General features: G+C 31.1%; 1 long non-coding RNA gene across 1 annotated transcript; it reads right to left on the reverse strand.

The window, feature by feature from the left end:
• Nucleotides 1-5,073: 5,073 nt before the first annotated feature.
• LOC136274165 (uncharacterized) lies at nt 5,074-7,731 on the reverse strand. The gene is made up of 2 exons (XR_010712480.1): nt 7,665-7,731; nt 5,074-5,146 (listed from the first exon to the last, which is right to left on the reverse strand). It is a non-coding gene; the product is annotated as an uncharacterized lncRNA (long non-coding RNA).
• Nucleotides 7,732-15,204: the final 7,473 nt, after the last annotated feature.

The raw sequence follows: 15,204 nt of genomic DNA on the forward strand, positions 1-15,204 counted from the left end.
CCTGAAAGAAAGTACACTTCTTAGGAGAAAACTTTAACCATCCTGTCCTGAACATATCAAATATTTGTTGAAAATTATCTAGGTGCTCTTCATAAGTTCTTGAGAAGGTGATAATGTCATCAAGAAAAATAAAACAGATGTTAAGGTTCAATTCTCTAAGACAGTCTTCCGTAAGTCTTTGGTATGTGTCCAGGCTGTTGGAAAGGCCAAAAAGCATCCTATTCCACTCACAGAAACCCAAGGGGCTAGTATTAGTTCCTTTTTGTGATCGGCTTCGGCCGATCACTATTGTGTCCATATGAGGCATCCGGTAAATGCTTTCATGTGCGCACACATTCCGCTTGAATAAGTAGTTCTTATAAAAACTTGAAGTTTGGTTTAGTATTTATATAACATCTTACTCAGTTTTATTTCAATTCATTTACCTTAAGAGATGCAAACATACATAAAATACAATTCGACCTGTTAATTCAAGAATGCACATTTTGTCTCACGCGTAAGAATTTCGATCGAAAGTTTCATTCAGTAATGCAGTTGACCTCGATGAACTGACCTCAATCATAAGAAGATGCTCCATGAACTGACCTCGATCTATTTATGTTGCATAATAGTAGCTAGAAAGACGGCTTGATTTGTAAACAATATTACGTTATAATGCGACCTCAATAGCAAGTTATGATGGCATTCAATGTTTTTCAGTCGCATTAAATTAATTTAATACAACTCTTTCTTTGTAAACGTGTTACTGCTCTTTTAGAGCCCTACTCAGTATTCTGAAGAAGAAGATACATTAATTAACATTTAATAATTACGTTAAAAATATAAAACTAGACAAGGAGTTAACGAACGGCTTTCTCCAAATTTATTTCAAAATTAAATTTGTTGACAGTTTATAATGAAGAAATTATGGTGTACAGATTTCAAAATATTCTATATGTTTTAAAAATACAGTACTTTTTAAATTATTTTACATCAAACTGATCATGTAGAATGCTTCTTGCTATCAATATATCATTATTGCCGATCATTCTTTTAAAAGGAATACTTGTTTAGTTATCTTTTGATCCCCTCCTCTCATATTGTAATATCGACAAATTGTGAACACTTTTCTTAAAGTCATTTAAAAAGGCAAGCTATACTGTATAACAAACATTTTTAAATAATTCACAAAATAAATAATAAACTATCATTTGAAATCTTGCACACTGCATATGGCCAAGCTGATAAAGATTAATCAGTATTTCAGATTAATGCCGAAACGTTAACACATTGGTGAGTAATCAATGGCCTTACGTAGTACAGGCATACATACACTTAAAAATAAGTACAACAAATATCATAGTATATTAAACCTGACAGTTACCCAAACCTCTGAGTGCCTCATTACTGCTTGTTTAACTGTTTACCAAAGTTTATCGTTTCATCCTGTGTGTCATTACTTTCCTTTCGTTGCTGCATCTTCATATAAAATTTGTTACAGCTATGCTGCAATGGCGAGAACTGGTCAGTGATATTATTTGCTTCGGATAGTTGATTTTGATATGGTTATGTTTGACATGCAGTCTCAAGCTGTTAAAACATGAAAAGATTCCATGACACCCCTTCACTTTTACTTTTCATAACAGTTTGTCACAATATGACGAATTTAACTCACAGTGTAACTCTTTAAGTAATCTCAATGGGGTATTTATATCAGTAGCGCAGTAGGTGCGACTTCGTTATACTAACCTGCAGGGCCCGAGATCGAATATTGAAGGGGCTTTTGTTCATTTTTTTTATGAAAGCAACACATATTTAAAAAGTAAATTTTTTCCAACAATTTCACATTTTTTCAACGACAATTCAAGTCAAATGCATGCTTGAATTTCATATCTTGAAGGAATATAACAATCGGACTTGTATTACAAAGTTTTCGAGTGTTGTGGAGGACCCGTAACAGTGTTTAACTGCATTTTTAAAAAAAAAAAAATTTAGGAGTTGTCTTGCAATGGGACAGCTTTTAATGATACTGGTTCAAAGGAAATGTGTTAAATAATGGTAGAACTAGTTCAATAAATAAAATGTTAGCTATTTTACCTTTTTATTTATGTCTAATTCCATATGCATGTCATTTTAACCAGGTTAATAATTAAACTCCGAACTGATGAAATGCAACATGTTAGCAAACATCTCCTAACCTGTAAAAACTTAAGTACTCGGTATAACTTAACAAAATGTGAAATATTAGTATCTATTTCACTTTTGTTTATGCTTAGAGATAAGATAAATTTATGATCGGCACAATGTTAAGGTTGCGTAAATTAATTATTGTATCCCGAAGTACAAATGCAATGTCTGAATGCCTATAAAATGTCATCTTATTCATTACATTAATCCTTGCATGGTATCTGTTTCAATGTCCAGTTATACTGTTAAACAGTTCGTCCAGATTTTATTGCATACAAAAGGATAAATGACTGAATAATGACTGCGGCATCTAACTGTAGTAGAATAGTGCCTCAACCCCGTTTACTTACCCTGGTCACAAAGTGGTCCCTGTAATCCGAGAATACATTTGAGGCAGTGACCTGTATTAATGTCACATTGTCCCTCACGACAGTTTTTTGGACATCTATTTTTGAAGATCCCTCCTTTGTGTATAGACACATTGCAGCCTAAAACACAGAAGCAGAATATAAACAAAAATTATGTTATTCAGTTCCTGTCAAATAAGCGGTTATAAAGGTGATTATCTTAAAAATTTGACGTATTCACGTTATTAATAAACAATAATTCCCATGCATTAAGCTTACCATAAACCTCCACTTCACACAGTTCGTTGAAGGCATATTTTGAATAGAAACCAGGGTACTTAACATTCTGTTTACGTTAATTGTAGTAGATGACGTAGCGTCCGGAAACAGAACAGTTGATGCTTATGTCCTCTAATATCATTTCTTGATTTGTTTGATTTTCATGAAAACAGAGATGGCCGGTTTCCTTTGAAGTTGTGTTGGAAACGTACAAATAAAATCCAGCTATCCTTCTAACAAATGCCGTTGGCACTTAATAAATAAATATGTACGTTCAAATACAAAAAAAATGTTAACAAATTAAAACAAACAACTTGAAATCGATTTGAAATATTTATTTTTTATGCTTTTTAGATATCTGTTTGAAATCGTTTAAACCCTACACACATTTTTGTTTTACAAAATACTTTTTGTTCGAATATAATGCACCCACAAATGGATACAGTTTCTATCCAATATTTGAATTACATATTAAAAATAAATATATTAAGGTTAAAATAAGAAGTTGACATAATAAGTAAAAGGTAAAATGCTACGACCTGTAAAAATGAACTAGAAAAAGGTATGTTCGTTTAAAAAATAAAATTATTTAGAATAAACAAAACATAACAATAATGTATAGAATTACATTATGGTTTAAACTTATAGAAGCCACTAAATAGAGATTAAAAGCTTGTGATAAATAAATATATATTTTCTCTTATAAAAAGATTTATTCATACTTGGCAGATTATCAGTCCTGTAGTAGATATTGATATGACTGATGCTGAACACATTCCCCAGGTCCACTCTCCACGTAGCTGTATATTGATAGATTCCTGACACTGAACATTGATTTCCAGGAAGTGAGCGATTCGTGTAAAACCCGTCCACTGCATTATCACCCCTATAGAAATAAGGATCATCCCAGGGATGTTCTTGCCAGGTAGGTTTACGAAGTGCTATATTTTCTTTAAAGAAATAACGCATTACAATGTACACACGGCGGACTTTTAAAACAATAACACTTTAGTCAATGTGGCAGTGTATGCTTTTGCCAATAAACCAATACTCATATTGTCTTGCATGAAATTCTATAATAACACTCATCATGTGAGTCACCAACATATAATATATTGTTACATGTTTAAAGCTCACCAAAAATTAAAATTATGATAAAAAAGATGTATCTTCGTTTTGTTAGTTTATTTTCGTCTGAGTTAATAGAGCATCTATTTTTAATCATTATGTTTTAAATTGTGTTTTTTTCTTAAAAATAAAGCGTAAAGCTTATAGGGGCATGGTCAAGATTTTGGTCAAATTCTTTTCTTATGTTTTCATTATTTACAATGCTTTAGAAATGCATTTCTAATGATCAAATAAAATTTGAGAGTCATTTGAAGAGTTATAAGCAAGAAATATGTAAACAAGGCTCGTGTCCTGTTTTTGTTAACATAGGTTCAATATACCATTATAAAATCTTTTCCCAGCTTATTTGTCTATCTATTTATTTTAAGCATAGATAAGCAGTTTTTTTACATTTAAAACATTCGTTTTAGGTTTAAAACTGAATTTTTAACTTCAACGTTTAAAATGTAGGCAAACGCTTTGTTTACATCGCGAAGAATTTCAAGCCCTGTAACTTGTTCATAACTCCACAAATGACACTCAAATTTCTTTTGCCTATTAAAAATGCCTTTATGCAGCATTGTAAATATTAAAATTGGAAAAATAAGTTTTTACCAAAATCGTGACCATGCCCCTTTAAAGGGACTTGGACACGATTTGACTTAAAATTTTCAAATTTTATTTTTCCATTTTCAACGAATATATTTATAAATATAGAAATTTATAATGATATGTCAAAATTTGAAAGTCAAATATCAAGTTATAAGCAAGATGCAGAGTTCAATATTCTTTGTTTTGTAAACAAAGTTCGAATATCGTCATTTTTACATACGTGTTGTATTTGTGTTAGTTTCACTCAAATGTATCTTTCTTTTGTTGATAATAGTATTTATGAAGATATTAAACAAGTATTTTTTTGTAAACAACTATAAGACTCAAGCTTTGTTTTGATAACAATCAATCCTTACCTCTGTATCTCGCTTGTAACTTGACTTTAACATTCAATATTTTGGTCAATCATTTAATGCATTAAACCATTTTATATATAAAACACACAAAAAAAATGTTTGATCTCAAATCGTGTACAAGTCCCTTAAACGATAAATTGAATGCAAGCACGATGTGTTTTTAGACACACTGTTTTGCATATATATACATGTTAATATGAACTTACCAGTGCCGAAAGCGCATGTTGCGAGCAGCGAAACTATGGCGATGAGGAAATACATTTTAATACATCTTGAATACTAAAAAAAACATATATCATTTATAATGAAATATGTTGTATGTTTTTGACAATTTTATGTTTATATTCCTACTGTTGGTTTTTTTACACAATTTTTTTTTCAGACTAACGCTCATGCCCGAAACTTTAATTTTCTTTCCCCGACATCTTTTCTTGACATCGGACAGCTGTATACAACAACGAATTTGCATTTCATCCTTTTGATGCACAGTATATTTAACCTTGGGTTTATACATTTTTCCACATAAAAATATCTCAAAAAATCACTTTAAAAACGTCCTTCCTTTTTTAATGGTAACAAAGTAAAGCTTCTCACGAATAAGTGTAATGTTCTGTATAATACAACTTGAATTCGTGAAATAAACTTCCTGATCTTATAGCAGTGGTTTCTTAATTGCTGGCTTTTATCATCTCGTGAAACATAGCACTAATTACCAACCAATGAAAGAAATTCATTCATTATATACTATCAGATCTCATACAAATGTAGTTAAAATGAATAATAATAACCAAATAATATTATATCTTAATTTATCATAAATATTTGTCATGAACGACTTAACATTAAAAAAAAAATAAAGAATCAGAAAAGAACATATGAGGTTTACCTTATAAAATTCACTAATTCATATGTAAGTCTTCCAAAAATTAATTGTTTTATCATTTGGTAGCTCTTGATTGATTTGATTTTCTTTTCATCATTTAATAAGATTTGACTCGGCCAAAATATCAATATACCGTGTACACTATAACGTAAATAGTTGGTGTTCTTTTGATGCGTGATGTTGTTGATTGACAGTAAACAATAATTTACGTGTATTTGATCGAATAATATGGAAATTAATAAAACTGCTTTAATTAGTGGTCCATATCTACAGACCTGTATGATCATGCATAAAAAGGCCCACTGCACACTAAGAAGTTCTAAGAACTGCAGTGGTAACAACGTTATTGTTGACAAGCCAATCGTGTTTAATAGTTCGTGTAACGTGGGTGATCGTTCGTGTAACGTGCGGGATCGTGCGTGTATCAGGAAAAATGGTTTGCGTTTTATACCGTGCGTGTTCGTGCGTGATCGTGCGGTTTTTTCGTTTTGTAACTTTTTTTACGGAATGTCAGGATTTATTCTTAAAACAACGACAAGTAGTTTTTGTAAAACAATGTGAATTTTAAACTTATTCTTTAGAAGAATATTGCAATTGTAACATTCATTCTCTCTTTCGTGGTTAAATACATTTATCAAGTATTTCTACAGCTCATTCAATCCTTTGTTCGGTCGAGTTAGTTTTGCATAATGTTATAGTCAGCCTATATCAAGCATCCAGTGTGTCTTGACACATGATTTTAATCATATTAGCAAGAGCGGCACGTTGAATGAAAGCGGTCAAGCTAACCCACTTCCCGTTTTAAACTAAACGATTATCCCAAATTTTTCTTTCAAATGAGAATACGATATGCATTCCTATCTGGTACATTGTGTCAACATTTGTTTGAAATAAAAATAATTTATAGACGCTTTAAAATTAAAAAAAATATAGAATTAAATCAATTATGTACTGTAAATAATGAAAATATTCAATGTGTAAAATCAAAATTCTATGGAACAAGGTAACAAATTTACCTCTATCCCGCATAATCAAATCGTACGTAAGGGAACTGGATTACATAAACAGTCAACTCGTATGTAAATGATTTCGTATAGTTAATGCATTATCTTCATTTTATTTACACTTAAGTTATTATTCGTTATGGAGACATAAAAACAAATTGTGTATAAATCATTTTTTTTTTGTGTGGATGTGTAAATTGTTTACTCGTAAAATATAAAACAGTGCATTGCTACTGTACATGCCGCTTTTCAATAAAACACAAACATAAAGCAATACAAATTAAAGCAATACGTTTTCTTAATTCTAATCTTAAAAATTAATTTTGATTTTGCGTGTTTAATGGTGTAGAATCGTTCGGTTGCGTGTTTTATCGTTTTTGTTCGTGTATCGTGAAAATTCAGTAAGTTAGTGATCGTCCGTGTATCGTGCGTGATCGTTCGTGTATCGTGCGTGATCGTTCGTGTATCAAAAACGTGCGTGTCGTTTGTCAACAATAACGTTGTTACCACTGTAGTTTCTTTATTTTTACAAGTACTTATTAAATCAAGATTTTTTTTTATATAAATTAGCGGCAAATCAGAGACCAGCATTTTAAATTAATATTTCATTTTAATTTTTAAGGGCAAAGAGAGCATTGCTTTAAAAGCATGCGATTTAAAGGCGTCCTTACACATAACATTATAACATAAAAAAACAAACAGCTTCTGATACTTAACGGTCATTGGAAATTGTCACCATATTTGGAACGATACTACATCACGAATTCTGGGTTAAGGCAGCATCAACATATTTGACCATACTGATTTATCTTATGACTTATTATTGTATGGTTTATCACCAAGCAAAAACATAGCCAGAAAAACACCTCATTTAACCATTGGATTATAATCAAAAATTATAAAACCCTACCATCAAATATGAGTTTCCAAGTGAAGAAATAAACAACTTGGCGGAACACTTCTTTTTTTTTCTTTGCAGCAACAAGGAAGTACATTTAAAAAGAACCATTTATTATGAAGTGGTAACATTAAACCATGCATCACACAAATTTACTGTTCACACTAAAACTGTGTTACTCCTAAGGTAATAAAACATGAAATACTTTATAAGAAATGAAGTATGTTTGTTAGTTTTCCATGAACAAATATATTATTCTTCTAGAACAACAAATAATCGATTTGTCAGTTTGTTGTTTTACTACGGGCATCTTTACAAAAAACGATGCCTATTTTGCAGTTAAGCATCCAAATGTATCTTACCCAATAGAGATTTGATACGAAACGAAGTTCAACTGTTAAAAGAATTAGCTTTTCAGTTTGTAATTGTTGCTTGACGTTTTATGAATGGTATTGTTTGACCAGGGATTTTATTAAACAAAAAGCAACTGTACCTCAAACCAAATTTCATTTCAATTGTTTTTGTCGTCAAAGTAAACGCCCGTCTTAATCTTGAAATATTTAACTATGAAATAATATAATTGCATTGGTTCATTCAAGTAAATGTACTTATCATAGTTGTTAATTTGAATGCGATATTAAAGGAGAGTGAGTATATATACTCTAATCTTGTGTTTCTTAAAGCTGCATTATAAGTATGCACTTAAGTATCAGCAATAGTGCGCACAATTTCTAAAGGAATATTTGCTTATTTTTAAAGAGGATGTAATGCAGACACAGTGAATGGTATACATGTATTCATTACTTCTTATTACAACAGCAGAACCATTCATGCAAATTAACCCACATTTAGAAACGTGCTGTTTGAACCAGTGAACAGAAGTAAAATCACCTTGAAGTTTGAAAACGTATCAAAGAAATGGCAGCGAGGTCATTTACAACGCTAATGCGTAAATATTGGTCATGGCATTTCAACTAACCAAAACTGCCATTGTTTTCGTCATTGTTAAAATAGTTCAGCTTAAATCTAACAAGCAAGTCGTTTTGATGTTCAAATGAATTCTTTCGAAAGCTGCTATAGTTATTTTTTTTAATCTATAATGCACATGGAAGTAAATAAAAGTTGTTCTAGCCTGACTAGTTGAAAGCACGCGCAAGTGCAGGCAATAACATTTTTCACATGAATCTCAATGTTCAGATAAAAGCCTGTATTTACAACAAGTAGGAGATAATCCCCTTTCTGACCTCGATGCAATGTATGTTCACGTTTTTTGCGAACATCTTTTATTATACTTAAAAATGAAGACATTTCCAATCAAACATTTGACTTTTTTGAAAGAAAAAATTATAGCTACGTAAATCATCATATTAGTGTCTACTAGTTTAATGGACAGCATACCTCACGGATGAAAGTTTTTTTTCTTAAATATATCGCCTTCTCCAAAACATTTTGCTCGGTCGCACAGTCTTCTCAATTCAAATATATATATTTTTTTTTAATGGGATAAAAATGAAGATTTGAGCGATTTTCAATGTTTGATTTTTTCACTTTGTTGTCAGCTATTGTTCTTTATTATAAAAAAAAAAATAAATTAAGATATTTTCTTGATATATAATAGTAATGGTTGTCTAAATATCCGATGCAAGTATATATTTTCAATATTAAATGTCTTGTAAAGAAAAAATAGTTAAACATATGAAAAAGATCGCGTCTACAGACTCTAATGATTCATATATGTGCAGGAATATTTTTCTTGAAATAAATTATTTTTACTTGTACTCGTACTTATGATTGTGTCACGACAGAGTTAAAGATTTCTTTTATTACAATTCATTAAATTATATACTTTTTTAAATTGATATGTCTAATGTATATCTTATCACACACGAAGAAGAAAAACGAACAATACTGTACTCTTGGTTTTATTAATCAAATATGACAAAATTATAATCAGTTTGATACATTTATTTTAATTTGTAACATTATGATGAAGTTCTTCTTAATTATTCAGAATAGTTGAGTCTCTGCTAGTATTGATATGTTGTTATGAATACTGCACTAAGCTAATTATTTTAATATGATGAACACATGAGGGAGAAAATCTCAAATGCACAAGTTTTCTTGCTAAATCGTGTTTGAATATATATACCAGTGGACAAAACTTGAATTAAACGAAGCATGTAACAGACATGCGATCAATTAACAGTTGAGACCCATTACGTAAGACAATATGCCACAAGGATAATGTTTCAAAATAACATACCTAATTAAAAATAATAACTTAACATATATATGTTTATCTTATACAGATTTACAGGTGCATACAAATTTACTCGTGGTTTTCAATTTAATGATGATGAAAAAAATAGTGAATTAAAAATTAGCTGTACCATTTCAATGATGCAAAAATTATTAAATGTTGAGCATATTTCAAAATCACTGAACACAGGCTCTAAAAAATGCATTGCATATTAAGAACTTATACATGCATTACTTATTATTGCATGAAATATCCTGCTGGTTAAAAGTTTATCGTTGTCCCATCGGTAAAACGTCAAGAAACCTAAAATTCGTGTTATTGTATTGACATTTTACTTCCAGCATGAAAAAACTGTATTTCAAGCAATATTTTCTACCAGATATAAACTATTTTTATGTACCTGGATCACTTTTAAAGATCTCGATTTATTCAAGTAACAATCAACAATTACGATATATACATATTAAGTTATCTGACTTTATTGTTCTTTTTACTTTATGATGTCTATTGTTTACATTTCTTATTTGTGTGCGATTAGCGTGGAATATACATAAAAAATTACATTTCAACATTAAAAAGTATAATTATATAAAGAAAATTGATTATTCATACAAACAGGCAGACATACATTGTATGTAAATATTTTTGTTTCACATCAATAAATACAACTAAAAAGCAACATCTTATAAAAATGTTTCAATTTGATAAATAATTTGCGACTTTTAACAATTTATTTCAGATTGTGGATTTTTGGTCATATTTCAGTCATTGATCTTTGACCTTTAATTATCTTAAATTTTTACCATAGAAATTTCTACGACCGGGTTAAAATTACTACTTGATACCATATCTTCCCCAAAAAAGTACAAATTAGCCGTGAGGTAGGGTGGTACATTTAAATCAAATTGTTGATGGTATTGTCACTCCACTACTACGGGTACATGTATTTATGCTTTTGTAGAGGGTACTTTCTGTACAAGCACGGGTATAGGAGAAATAATAGGAAAGGACGAAATACTCATTTGTATTTACTTTTCTAGCAAAATTTCTTTGATTGTCAAGTTAAACAAAAGTTAAACCACGCATGTACATATGCACACGTGCGTGTGCGCATGCTTGCACAATAAAGCACATAAACGTATACACAAAACACAATAAATTATGCGTTATGAAAGTTTCAAGAAAATTAATATGATTTTTTCTGATCAATTTTTGTAAACGTTAATACATGTAATTGATTAAAAAACAATTAAAAACTATAATATAAAAATATTCTATATAATGGGAAAATATTTACACTCAATTTTTTTAAACTCTGAAATCAAAGCCAGCAAAAACTAAGTAGTTATATATTTCAATATATTACCCCGGTTCCATGTAACAAGATTTGTAAATCTTATAATATATAGGTATTAATTTTTTTACATTTACTAACATACAAGAGTATATTTATTAACGATCGGTTAATTTTTATTTCAGAACTTGCTGGATACTGCTTATCACTTTCTTATTCAACAAACTCTTCGTCAGATGTCTTGCTCTACCAAAATGATTCGGAATTCTGATGTTATTAGCTCTAAAATATCTCATGGGACATCCAAAACTGCCAGGTAGATTGAAACACAGTACAAAATTGTGATCCAACATCAATTAAAGTGGCTATTGGTCAATTATGTTCAGAATATGAAAAGCTTTGCAAGAACAAATTTAAAACTGACGGCAGCAGAAAGTGGAATTCTTGGAAATAGAGTTTGCTCCACCCAAAACAGTTAAGTTCAAATTGCCAGAAGCAACATGTCTGATTAACTCTAGCGGCGATGCCACGTCAACTGCCATATCTATATAAAACTATCTTTGTATTAAAAACTAGAATCTAATTGAGGAAAATACTACTTTAAAGTCCGAGTTATCTGAAACTATACCTAATTTGCAAACCCTGAACATAAAGTCTAAAAGCATATCAAGGAAAAACAGAGTGCTACAAGAAAAACTTGTATCATCAAACAAAACAGTCAAACGCATTAAACGTAGAGAGGATTACTGAAAAACCAAATGAACAAAACAGACAACAAGACAGGAGACAACAACTGACACAACAAAAGAACACTATTAATTATTTATGAACTGCGTGCTGATAATGATCTACAAAGAACGACTCTCGATAGCTTCAAACTGCTTAAAAGGATCAGATCGCTTATCTCATCAAACAGCTACAAGAAGGGGCTGAAACGAGAGTCATCCATCTATTTGACAAGAATGAAGAAGCATTCTCCCATGAACTGCATTTATGTGTGTACTCTCTTCTTGAACACAACATTCCTTCACCGCAAATGGGTAAGTGTATAATTTTCATGAGAATAAGGACATTGATCTACCATGGATGCTTAGTCCTGATTTTCTTTATCATTTAGCAAGACACACATGTACTGGATATACATTTAATTTCTTCCATATTTTTTTCAGGACCAACCATAGAAGCATGTTTAAAGCTGGCTGAAAAAGACACCGATCGACTTCCATCTCCTTCAACTGTGGCAAATATGAACATTCAAAGACTCTGTCTCGTTTAAAGGCAACTACAATATGAACTACCTGAAAAGATAAACACTACTCTACACACTGACGAAGCATCCAAAGTTGGCATCAAGTACGGGGGATTTTCTGTTTGTGATGGAGAAGGTAATTACTTTGCACTAGGACTTCGTGAAATAGCTCCAAAATAAGCCCAGAAAACAATGGATACTTTGAAGGAAATTTTGCAGGATATTGCTGACACCAGAAAAGAAACTCATCCTCAGAGTACTGAAACGAGATTTTATGTAACATTCAATTTACTATGAGTGATCGTGCTGCAACTGAGTTAAAGTTCAATGAGCACTTAGAATGTTACAGAGAGGAGGCCACAGATACGAGAAGATTACAACACCATATATGATTAGGAGAACGAAACAGTCAGTAGACTTAACAATTTATTTTGTGGTCTTCATGGGCTTGTTCATACATGGCAAATGCTGCACACAAAGGATTATACGTTTTCCAAAAGTGATGGATCTGGTTGTTTCCGTTTAAACAAAAGTCAGATATCACAGATGGTTACAACGCCCCTGTGGACTCTTTCTGAGAACAGGGACACAACAAAAGAAGACATGACACAGCAGTATCTCCATCTGTCTTTGTATTTGGTAGGTGCTTGCGAAAACGTCCTTGATATCATGTGAAGAACCTTTCCATCTCTAACAGGATTAGCGTTTCCCGGTGACAAAATTTTCGAATCCTTAACAAAAGAGTCAACATATGATACTGATGTGAAAATCATTCTCGGAGTCATGTTACCACCATCAATTCAAAAAGTAGTGCTCATGTCTACAAAGATCATTTGCCAAATGAGAGATATGAATCATTCATAGAGGAACTCTCACAAGCTACATGTACAAAGAGTGTGGACAAACACAACTCTTATTCGGAGCGACTTTTTGCCTACATGGACCAAATTCTGAAATCAAAACCAAACATATTAACACTGGCTATCGAGGCGTACACTCTCTTCTTAATGAACAATCCCCCATAGGGAAAATATCGAAGTTCCTATTTCAGAATCAAGGAGATCAGTTATTGGTGAAAGGGAACTATCCAGCTGAAGAAAAGAAGAAATACAACGACAGAGAAAGACAAGAGGTAGAGTTCCAAAAAAGAGTTGAAAAAAGGAGGAAAAAAGCAAATACAGCTAGAAAAACAAAGTGATGACATTGTTAACTATGGCTTGTGAAAACCACCCCGAGAATGCAAACTGAAACTGAAAGACCTGAATCGTACATCAGACAAATGTGATGCTTTGTAAGCACAGCTTCGCTACAGTAAAATGGTTTAAAGCAGACTGATCTAGACAAAAAACTCTATTCATTTTCTAAGATAGGCAGCAGTGGAAAAAGACACTCGCATGAACTTATGTCTAATCTGTTGAAAGTTCTAAAATCTGTTTAAATTAATCATCTGGAAATTATTTATGAAAATATAAACTACATTCATTATTCTTTGTTTATATTCGATTTGTAAAATAATTTAAAACGATTAATTTGTGCAAAACTCTTACTATTGTTTTACAGACAATGCATTTAAATACTAGTAGTATGTAGAACATGTATTAGTGGTGGCAAGACCTATTACCATGTACTAAATGAAGTTAGTAAACTGCAGTAAAATGGCGTAGGAATACGTTCAGCAATGTTGATTTGTTTTCCTGCTGAACTTTCTTGGGCAAGGCATAGATTTCTACATGTATGTAGGTCCCAGTATTCCAATTCCAGATAGAAAAAATAATACCATTACTAGATTTAAGATCTTTTATTAAAACGTAAACATCTCATTATCTTTATCATGCTATTTATATTATGCAAACTTCATCACCTTGGTGATCGTATAAATTGAACAAAATTAAACTAAATGTATTTTTTGTTTTATATTTTCCTCCTTTTTATTAAATTTGCCCGGCTTAGGTGACATTTTGCTTAATAATACCCTTTAGGTAAAAACACAAACATATATTTTGTGGCGACTTTTTAACCACCTTTTTAATAACCAAAGGGTACTTCTTTGTGAAATGCAAGCTCCATAATGATGCAAAAAATGCAATAATAGAAAAAAAATATTTAAACTACATGTAATATGTTTTCTGATGTCGACTCTCAACTATGATTATTGAGATTTACTATCGTTCTCAACATGGTCAAACTCGCGGTTTTTTTTCTTTCTCTCAATATTTTCTTAATCTATTAAAGCAATGGTGTGTTAATTAAGTAACAGGAAAACAGTGAAATTTGAATATAATGCTATCAATTAAAAATTTTTTTGTTTGGAAATTCAATCCAAATAGCTCCATTTGGTAACTTTTGTTAATCTGACAAACTACTTTTTTTTCATTTTAGTTTTTAAAAGCAAAAACCGTTTTTAATACTTTTCTGTCTTTTAATCATTGAAACTTGCGACAGAATATACATTATTTACTTATCTACCGTACATGTTCATGTATAATGAATTTATCTTGTTACAATCGCTGCGTTGCGTGTCCAGACATGGTTTTATTTCTGTGTGTATATAAAATTAAAATTGATTATTTGTTAAACCTCAGAAAAACCCTAGAACTAACACAGAATATACTGAGTATACACAAAACAGGTGGGGTTTGTTAAGACGCACGGCTATTTTGTTTTTAAATAGATACTTCGCATATGTAGGTTGAATATATTTGTCAATTGATCACAGCTGATTATATTGCCATGAAGTTAATACAGTTTG

This window comes from Magallana gigas, chromosome 1, assembly GCF_963853765.1.
Source record: "Magallana gigas chromosome 1, xbMagGiga1.1, whole genome shotgun sequence".
Lineage (NCBI taxonomy): Eukaryota > Metazoa > Mollusca > Bivalvia > Ostreida > Ostreidae > Magallana > Magallana gigas.